The sequence below is a fragment of the Emydura macquarii genome, unplaced genomic scaffold (genome assembly GCF_026122565.2).
Source record: "Emydura macquarii macquarii isolate MOO-44397 ecotype Brisbane River unplaced genomic scaffold, CSIRO-AGI_Emac_v2 contig_1045, whole genome shotgun sequence".
Lineage (NCBI taxonomy): Eukaryota > Metazoa > Chordata > Testudines > Chelidae > Emydura > Emydura macquarii.
The window spans coordinates 11,472,390-11,483,841 of NW_027131182.1; positions in this window are offsets into that span (position 1 = coordinate 11,472,390).

Genomic DNA, 11,452 nt, shown 5'->3' on the forward strand with positions numbered 1-11,452 from the left:
GCTGCTTTACAAGTGAACTCCCCCTCACCTATCCATTTTTCTCTTCATTGAGGTCATCTGAATAGAAATCAATTAAACTTCTGTAAGACCTTTAACAGCAGTACTGTTAAGGTCACCTGTTAAAAAACAGAAATGGTTGTTTATTTCTGAGTATGCATCAATTCTTCGGTTGAGATGGCTGATAAGCGAGTCAACTATGTTGTAGAATGATTCAACTTTGAAATTCTCTTCACCAGTCAGCACAACAGCAGGTTCCTTTACTATTGTCAGCCATACGCTTTGGATGATGTTGCTGCTTTAACTGAAAGTTAACTGTACAACTTAAAGCCATCGCAGATTCATGGTATTCCCCAAAAAATTGCCGTTGTGCTGCCACAAACTCAGATGGTAACTTCAGCAGTGTCACAGCTGTGCTTAAGTTCATTAATTCAGACTGCAGAAGTTGACTTGTTTTGTTTATTCTTGTAAGGATGCTATTCCAAAATGTTGTCAAAAATGCAGTCTCCAACTGATCCATGGTTTCAGCTAATGAGTTTGCCTCTGCTTATGTGTCATTCTTCTGCAGTGTCTACACTAAGAGCCTGAAGCACAGATATGTAGCTTGTGTAGTTGCATGATAAACTGCAAAGTGCATCCACTCAAGCTGACCATCTTGTGTCACTAAGGTGCTTTGGGAAAAGTTCTCTCTTACTAGCCTCAAATGTCTCCTCAGTCAGAGAATCTCACAGGAGGCCCCAGTGATAAGTCAATCCTGAGAAAAACACGTTCTTGGACAAATCCAAAAAATGTAATTGCATCAGTGCATGACTCTGCAGCAGCAACGTCACATAGGTTAAGTGAGTGGGTCATGCATGGGATGTCCACTGCTTTCTTGTTGACTGCAATTACTCGAGCTTGCACACCAGAATAAGTGCCAGACATGTTACTAGCATTGTCATATGTTTGACCTCTGCAGTCCTTTAGATTAATATTTAGTTTGTCACTTAGAGTTTTATTGATAACATTAAACAGATGAAGACCTATCTGCAACGTAACTGGAACAAATTCAAGAAGCATTCCACAAACATACAGTTATTCAGCTCATAGCACACAGTAAATGTCAGCTGATCGGTATGGCTAATATCTGGCATGGAATCAACGCTGAAGGAAAAGTACTTAGACAGTTTTAGCTCATCCACAACATCCTGCTTTACCTTGTCAGCCATGAATTTGATGAACTCTTCACAGATTGCTGATGACAGATCTGATGTTGTGCCATGACCAACATTCCCACACGCTGAAGTGGTGGGCCAGGAAAGGGTCATACTATGCTAAAAACTCTAAGCAGCCAAGGAAGTTGCCATTATTAAGACGGCCAAAGGTTTCATTAGTCCCTCTCAGTGCCAGACCTCGTGTTGTCAGAAATTTGATTGCTGATACAACTCACTTCAACACTTCCATCCAGGAATTTCTTTTTTTAATAGATTCATCTGTTATATGTTTAAGAAGGGTTTGAGTCTTCGATAAATGCATTATACAACTGGTGAGAGCTTGTCGATGCTCAGTAGAACTTTCATGGTCACCAAGACTGCCAACATGATCTCATTAATCAAATCCTCTATTGGCTAGTGCAGATGTGCTAATCGAAGAAAACAATTTGCACACAGAACAGAAGACCCAGTCAGTGGGGAGTATGAGCCAGGGCCTTTCAGTAGTTTCATCATTTGGGGACACTTGACTGAAGGCTGTATCACAGAGTTTACTAAAATAAAGAACATTTTAATATTAATGCATACTCTCCAACATTTGTGATGAATATAGGGCACACTTGTGGGGCATTCAAAGAGTAAGCAGCTTATAGTGTAGTAGTGAGCAATCTAGAACGTACATTTTTACATTTAGATACAACAAAAATCTGTTCATTTCAATTGTTTCACAAAATAGTTTAATAGTTAAGTCAACCCCTGCTTGAAAAAGTTGATCTCATAAAACAACTCAAGTAATATATGAAAAAAAGCATTAAAAAGTTATAATTACCTTGTTCTCTTCTTATGTTGTCTTGATGACATTGAATATTTTCCATTGTGATTTCGGCAGAAATAGGGGTCCGTAGTACTGTTGGCGACTCTACGTGTCTACGTAGTACTGTTGGGTGAAAGCACCAACCATCCACAGGGCAGCATCGGAGGAAGGTAATCATACTGGTGTGTTTTACAGCAGCAGGTTATCGCTGTGTTCTTTATTTGGCAAATGGATTTCAATAGAAGAAACCATGTTCTTCAGAGCCCTGATCAATGTAAGCTGGACCTGGTGCCATACCAGTATCATTAATTACACACCCATCATCCTTACTAGTACTACTAGTAGTATTAGTATCATCACTGGGTGTCTCTATACCATTACTAATGAAGTAACTGCTTATGCGACACAGTTTTGCATTCTGATCTTTAACTTCTGCTTTACGCCTCCATTTTTGAGCTCCACTTAAATGTTTTTCCATCATTATTTTCTTTATCACTTGTCTTGTTCATTCATTCTATGTTTATAGTCTCCCACTCTGCACTTTATCTGCACCTGCAGTAGACTGCAATGCATGCATCCCCACATACACCGATGACAGCGTGACACCACGTGCCTTACTGTAAATGACTGCAGTGCGGAAAGGGCTGCAGGTTGGACGTGATGGGCACCAGCAGAGTGTGGGGGGAGCCCAGAGCTGGGCTAGCAGAAGGCTGTGGATTGGCAGTGAGGCGCACTGGTGGTATTGGAGGGGAGCCCAGGGCTGGGCTAGCAGGGGGATGCCTGGGTCGGTCCCCAGAGCGAGGCAAGGCCCAGGGACAAGAGCGGGGCAGGGGAGGGAGAGTCAGTCCCTGGCTGGAGTGAGGTAGGGGCTGGGGGCAAGAACACAGCAAAGCAGGAAGTAGGTCAGTCCCCAAGCGAGGCAGGAGCCAGAGGCAAGAGCATAGCAGGGCGGGGAATGGTTGGTCCTTGGAACAAGGCATGAGCCAGGGAAAAGATGCGATGGGGGAGAGAGTCAGTCCCTGGCCAGAGGGAAGCCAGGGGCAAGAGCATAGCAGGGCTAGGATGACCAGATAACAGGTGTGAAAAATCAGGACGAGGTGGGGAGTAATAGCACCTGTATGAGACAAAAACCTTAAATATCAGGACTGTCCCTAGAAAATCAGGATATCTGGTCACCGTAAGAGGGGCAGGGGTTGGTTCCCGAGCAAAGCAGGAGCTGAAGGCAAGAGCACAGTGGGGCGGGAGGGGAGTCGGTCCCTGGAGTGAGGCAGGTGGCAAGCACAGCAGGGCAGGGGGAGGGAAGGAGGGGACAGAGAGGAGTGAGCCATGGGTGGGGGGTAGGGGCCAGGGGATGGAGAGGAGCGAGAAACTGGCAGGTGGGCAGGGGTCAGAGAGAAGTGGGGGAGAGGGGCCAAGGGGTAGAGAGGAGTGAGCGGGAGGAAGGGGCGGAGAGGAGCCAGAAGCAAGCAAGGTCTCAGGGGGAAGAGGCCAAGTGAGGGCAGGGCCTGTCCCCAGGACAGAGCGCAGGTGGAATGAGGCAGATCCATGGTCCAGGCACCAGAGTCCCTTCTCAGTGTGGGCCTGGTGCCATGGTGTCACTGGCACGATTGTATACCCAGTAGTGGACACAGGCCCGTCACAGGGAACGTTCTAGGCATCAATGAACAGAACACTATTGATTTTGGGGACAATTGGCATATCCTATGGGGACACATGGACCCACTGTCATTTGTTGATCACACTCATTAACACCTTGCAGCATAACAATAACCCTGCTCATCCTCCCAATAGTTTAACATGTTTACAACCTGAATGACAGAAGAGAAATAATTGCTTTCCCTGCTGAAAGAGGAGGAGAGAGAGAGGACTTCATTCCTTCCTCCTAATGTCCTGCCTCCTCAAAGCCTTCTCCAATCATAAGAGAGAGGTCACCATCTGTCCATGCCTTTCTTCCAATCTAGGGGAAAGAAAAGTACTTAGAGGCCGAAGGAGAGACACAAAGCCCCTGGCATAGTACAGAAAATGGGGACCCTGATGTGGGGTTAGGGAGAACGAAGAGGAACAAAGCCCTTGGCATGGTGGAGAGAAAAAGGGACCCTGCTGTGGAGGAGGGGACCATGCAGAATCCCTGGTATGCAACAACTGGGGGACCCTGGTATGGGAAAAAGGGGTTAGGGGGATACACAGAACCCCTAGTAGAGGACAATTGAGGAATGCTGGTATGGGAGGGTGCAAATGGGGGAAACACAGAACCCCTGGTGCATGCATGGAAATTGGAGGATTCTAAGAAGAGGGAAGGAGGGCACACAGAGCCCCTGGCATAGGGGGGTGGGTGACACCCAGAGTTGCTGGCACAGGGGATAGAATAGGGACACTGGTGTGGAAGGAGGGGGAAATGGGAGAGGTTACAGAACTCCTGCCAATGGGGAGATTCGGGGGAGTTACAGGGAGTCCCTGAAAGAGAGAGAAATGGGATGATAACACACAGGGAACTTGTGAGGGGAATGGAGGGACACAAGAAGCCCCTGGGGTTGCAAGCTAAGGCCTGCTGAAGCTATGAAGTGTGCATCCTCCCAATTATAAATTCATTCCATTTAATACCTAGAATTTTCCTGAGGCAGTTGCTTTTGAAGGCAGTTAGCCAGCTGTCTATGACCTCGGTGGATTTCCAGTTTTCACATCCACAAACTAAGGTCTCTCTCGTTTGTTTATTTTCTGTGAGGATTGTGTACCTGGGATGTGGTCCTTAACTAGGCCAGGTGAGAAAGATCTATTTGTTTGTGTCTTGGTGTAGGCTCTTTGACTAGGGCTCTTAGGTCTTTGATATGCTTGATGTTTGAAGTCTCTGCATAGTTAATCTTTCCATTAGTGAGGAGGTAATGCTGGACAGCAGGTCTTAGTATTTAAGTCAGGTGCCAGACAAATGTCTGAGCAGGCAAACAGTAGAGTTTCTAAGGGAATGTGAGAACCTTGCTTGCCAGTACAGTTCTATGCTAACGATGTAAAAATTAGTTTAATTTAAAATCTGTTTAAACGTTCTAAAAATAGAACGTTTAAACAGTTAAATGATCGTATGATGGGACACCCTAATTTGGCAATTGACTGATCTTAGATTACTAGTGGTAAATATGCCCAATGGTCTGTGAAGGGATGTTAGATGGGGTGTGATCTGAGTTACGACAGATAATTCTTTCTGAGTGTCTGGCTAGTGAGTCTTGCCCACATGCTCAGAGTTTAACTCATCGCCATAGGTGGAGTCAGAAAGGAATTTTCCCCCCTGGGCAAATTGGCACAGGCCTTGGGGGTTTTTCGCTTTCCTCTGTAGCATAGCACACAGGTCACTTGCTGGTGGATTCATTGTACCTTGAAGTCTTTAAATCATTATTTGAGGACTTCAATAATGCAAGTCTTAGGTTAACAGTCTATTACAAGAGTGGGTGGGTGAAGTTCTCTGGCCTGTGTTGTGCAGGAGGTCAGACTAGATGATCATAATAGTCCCTTCTGATCTTATAGTATATAAGTCTATGAGTTCTTGGACAACCAGAATTGGGAACCATCACCACTCAGATTTAAGGAGAAAAGAAACTGGCTATCAAAGAAACACAGGAAATCAGAGAAGAGGCTTAGCCGTTCTTAACCACTACTGATAAGAGGACAAGGCAGCACTCTACACAATTGGAGGCACACAAGGGTGGGCAGGCTGTGACTACCAGAGAGAAGAGGACTAGGAGGAATTCCACACTAGAAATTTCCAATAGTTACCAGGTCCTTAGCATGGTAACAGCTGATCAAATAGAACAAAGAGGAGTATGGGACACATCTGTGTATGGCTGCTCAGCCCAACCCAGAAGAAAATCAAGTGTGCCCATAAAGATATCTCCAGTCCTAATCTTGTTGGAAATTCTATACTAGGAATGGAAAGAACACTCTGCAATGGACAGGCAGAAAACAGGATGATGAGCTGCCTTTTAAGAGCCAAGACATAAGATGTCTCACTAAGATTGGACAGGTGTCTGAAGTCGGTAGTTAAGGATCCACTGGTGATGGTGCATATCCACACTAAACCCACTGGTTCATGGGATACCTTACAGATTATGGATGATTTCAGGAAACACAGACGAGTGCAGAAGGAGAACATCCAAGTGATCTTCTTAGAGCTCCTTCTTGTGTCATGAGCAATATTCTGGAAGTGAACCACTGGCTGAGTAAGTAGTGTAAGTAGAGTGTGTTTTGGTTTTGTGGAACACAGGTCCACCTTCTATGTGAAGAGAGGGCTATATAATTTGGATGGCCTCCACCTCAGTAGAAGGGGAACCAATCTTCTTGGGGACAGGCTGGTTAGACTAGTCAGGAGGATGTTAAACTAGCAACAAAAAGAAAGGGTGAAAAGAAGGAACAATTATGCACTTATTTAGCACAAAATTGAGATGAGAACAAAATTAATCAAGACACAAAAGGATTAAGAGAAGAAATTATTTAACTGCCTACATACCAGTGCTATGAGCCTGGGTCATATACAAGAGGAATTAGAATTGCTCATGTAAGAGCATAAATTTGCCAAATTGGTATTGCTGAAACCTAGTGGGAAGATTTGCATGATTGGAATGTTAAAACCAATGGTTATAACCAATTTAGGAAGGATTGAATGGGCAAAAAGAGAGGGGTTGTGGCACTCCATCTCAAAAATGGGATTACCTGTTTCCAAATCACTAACAACTTGGAAGCAAATGATTTTGAATGTGTATGTATCCAGGTCCTAATAGATAAAGCACAAGATAGGTTGGTGGTGTCTGCTACAGACCACTAAATCATACGAGAGACCAGGATGCTCAGCTTCTTAAGCATCTATCTATAATGTTAGGAAAAAAAGCTAAATTATCATAGGGGACTTCAATCTGAGTGACATATCCTGCAAGACTCGTACAGAATACTAATATATCATTGGACCTTCTAATTATTATTGATAATTTATTTATTCAAGAAGTGTTTCATCCAGCTTGGGATGAGGGTGGGGGTGTGAGAGAGAGAGATTTTATATAAAAGCTTTTCTTGTCAGATGAAGAATTGATCACAGAACTAAGAATTAATGGTATCTTAGATACAAGTCATCATGATCTGATCATAAAGCTGAATGCAATTATGAACCAACTCATTTGGAAGAAAGAATTTCAGCACAAAAATGTGAATGATAATTGGGCACTATTTAAGAACATTTTACTAGATGCCCAAAAAGCCACACTCTCTCAAGGTGAGAAAGAAGGTCATACTGGTTAAAAAATAACAACATGGCATAGAGGGGAAGCAAAAACAGCAATAGTTTTTTTTTAAAATGAACAAATGGGAAAAAGATGAAGTAGGTAGAAATGTATATAAATCAGAAGCTAGGAACTGTAGAAAATTGGTAAGGGAAACCAAAAAGCACAAGGAAAAGTCTATGACCAGCACAGTAAAGGACAATAAGAAGTTTTTCAAGTATATTTGAATAAAAGGAAACCTAATAATAGTATGGGTCGATTACTAGATGGAAATGGTAGAATTGTCAATAATACGGAGGAAAAGGTAGATGTATTCAATAAATGTTTCTGTTCTGTATTTGTGAAAAAGCCAGATGATGGAGTCATATGATGATGATGAAATACTTTCAATTCCAACTATAACAATAATGCAACTAAAGCTAGACATTTAAAAATCATCATTTAAAAACCATATAACTTTCATTCAAGAGTTTTAAAATAGATGGCTGAGGAGCATTTTGGACAGCTAGTGTTCATTTTCAATAAGTCTTGGAATACTGGGGAAGTTCCAGAGGACTGGAAGTAAGCTAATGTTATGCCAACATTTAAAAAGGGCTAACAGGACAACTCATGTAATTAAAGGCCTGTCAGCCTGACATCAATCGTGGGCAAAACAACAGAGCAGCTGGGATGAGATTCAATATAGAATTAAAGAAGGGTAATATAGTTAATGCCAGTTAACATGGGTTTATGGAAAAGAGATCTGTAAAATTAACTTGATATCTTTTCTTAAAATGAGATTACAATTTTGATTGATAAAGGCAGGAGTGTGCACAGGTGTAAAAATTTGACTGCTTTTGGAGGGACACATTCTGTGCCAGTGCCACAGTCCTGGGGTCAGAGGAGCTTCCCCCACAATCCCAGGGCCAGAAGAGCTCACTCTTCCCTGTCGCAGCCCTGGATGAGTTCTGTGCCCCTGCCGATTATTGGGGGGCCCATGCCCCTGCTTGCCCCCCCTTGTGTATGCCCCTGAATAAAGGTAATAGTGTTGATGTAATATATTTAAACTTCTATAAGGCATTTGATTTGATACCGCACAACATTTAGATTAAGAAGATGGAACAACACAAAATCAAATTAAATGTCACACATTAAGGGATTGAAAACTGGCTAATTGAGAGCTCTCAAAACATAATTATAAATGGAGAACTAGCATTAAGCAGGTATTCTTCTTGCAGGGTCCCAAGGGGTTTGGTTCATGGCCCTATGCCACTTAACATTTTTATCAATAATCTGGAAGAAAACATAAAATAATTACTGATAACATTTGCAAAAAGGATGTTGAAAAATTGGAAAAGGTTCAGGGAAGAGCTACAAGAATGATACAAAGTCAGAAGAATGTGCCTTACAATGAGACTTGAAACTCAGTGTACGAGAAAGGATTTCATTCCAGCACACGAAGACATAACAAGTTCTTGTGACTGAAGCTGAAACTAGAAAAGTTTTAATTGGAAATAAGGTGCAATTTTTTTAGTAGTGAGGGTGTGATGCTAACAGACTAGCTCAGGCCAGAGCCACAGGCCAATTCACTTGTGTGTGAATATCAAAGGAGTTGAATGTATTAGTATATATTCAGGCCTATTCACTTGTTTGTTAATAGAGATCAAAGGAGACATTAACGGTATTGTTTTTGACTATCTATATCCTGTTGTTTACTATTACATTATATTTACATTATGCATGCCTGGTAATTAAATAATCCTAGATCAAAGTATGTATTAATGTAAATGTGTATTCAGGTGTTAGAACTTTATAAAACTAATGGGATGTCACTTGTATTGTTTTCACTTATCTAGTCCTATTATAATGTAATGGCAGGCATTTACATTATGTGTATCCCTGTGACAAAATAACTCATTGAATGCAAATTAAGAGTGCTAAATTCAAAACAACTGACTATTGTGAGTAGAAACATTTATCAGATTGTTGTCTGAAGAAGCTGTAAGTGCTGATTCAAAGGAAGATCCTTTAGCTCTGAACTGTCAAACTCTTACAGGGAAGTGTACCAGCTGCAAAGTGGAGATCCACAGAGTTATTCTAGGTAGCCCCAAAAAGACTTTGGGAAACTGGCAGATTACTGCCTCTCTGCTATTATTTTGGACTTACAAACTTTGACTCACCTGCTGTTATATTTTACCTGCTTTAATCTCTCTCTAATTCTCATTTTTTTTCTTTGCTAATAAACCCCATCATTAGTTTACTGTAGAATTGGCTGCCAGCATTGTTTTTGGTGTAAGATCTGGAGTATCAACTGATGTGAGGTAGATGACTGGTCTCTTAGGACTGGGAGAAACCTGATGTGGTATGATTTTTGGTTTTAATAATCTTTTATCACAATGTTCAGTTTGTCTGGGTGGCAAGATAGGCTGGAGGGGCGATTGTGACTCCATGGTAAGACTGGTATAGTGATCCAGGATTTCAGAGTTGTTACTGGCTTAGTGAAATCTAATAATAGAATATGCCACCAGTTTGGGGTATCTGACCTTGATTTCTGACAGTCTGCCCTGAGACAGGCATCCACAGTTGTGATCCACTGCAGACAGCATGACAGAGGGTATTTAACTAGTGAAACAGCTTGCCAAGGGATGTGATGGTTTCTCCAGCACAGGAAGTCTTTAAATCAAGATTGGATGTAGTTCTAAAAGACATGCTCTAGCTCAACAAGAAGTTGTGGGCCTAATGCAGGAATTACTGGTTGACATTTTGTAGCTTGTACTATGAAGGTCAAAGTGGATGATCATAATGGTGCTTTGCCTTAAAATCTTTGAACTGTTGAAGCAAGGGTGGATTTTTAAGATGAGAGAGAGATAAAAGCATGCTTGTATCAAGAGGAAAATGAACGCAAGGGTGAGAGTGAGAAACATATTGGGGAGAGGCCAGACTGGAGGGGGGGAAAAATGGGTAAGTAGGAAGGGATGGGTTCTCTGGGCAGATGGAGCAGTTACATGGAGATAGAAGATGGGGCTTCCTTGATGGGGAAGAGGAGGCAAAGATGGCAAAATACTGACTCCAGATTAAAGAACTACACACCTGGTAGTAGAACTGGCTGAAGATTTTAAAAATTTGCAATTTTTACTACATTTGTAATTGAAATTTTGAATGTTCACAAAACATTTGGTTGAAATTTTAAAACATTTTTCTGAAAATTACCTCCCATTTTTCAACCAGCTTTACTCAGCAGTGTTTATAGGATCTGGTCATATCACAATGTGCCAACTGCTTCAATATTTTTAGGGTTGGGCATTTGACTGGTCCAAAAATAATTGGTCAATTGACCTATCAGATTTTGGTAAAATGTTGTCAAATAATGTAAAAAATGGTCAGATGTTTTAAAGTACTAATTTATTAGAACAGTAACAAAAGGAGTAAGACTTTATGGTCTTCAATAGGCTTAGCCTTAGGTAGATTCTGATGCCTAATTTAAAAAATAAGTTATTTAAATTAGTTAATTTGATTCAGAAAAATATGAAACAATGACATGTTCTAAAAAATAAAAGAATTACCTTTTTAGCAATGCTAAGTTAGCATTTAAATGTGAACATTACTCAAGACTGAACCATTACAAAAGAAAAGAAAAATGAAATTAAAGAGAAATAAAACAAACATAGCAACTATAAAAGAAAAAAAATAACCTTTAAATATATTTATGCCAGGTAGGCAGAAAGCCAACTCTTCAAGTGTCTTGCTTTTAATTATTTTATTTTTCTTAATCAGCTTCAACTGCTTTATCTATATCTTTATAGTCATCATCATCAAATTCATCCGCACCTCCTTATTCCTCTTCATCTGATGGATATTGAATCAACTCATTATCTGCCATTTTTTAATCCGATCTTAAATTGTGATACATGACCACTACATACCATCAGTAGAGGTCTTCAATGTATTTCTGGTTTTTGAATTGATTATTCCCCAAACCAACCAGTTTCATTCCACATGTGCAGTAGCACACAAATCATATACCCACTACCTAATAGGCTTAGGGAGGCTAAGCCTTCCCAAACAGCTGCTGCCCTCGGCTTCTTTCCCGCCCACGCTCAATCCCTGCTCCTCTTCAGGGAGGCACTGCTTGGGAGTCACTTAACATGGAACACTCACATGGACAGTACTCGAATTTGGTTTGTGATGTACACTACAATCTTTGTAGAATGAGCTGT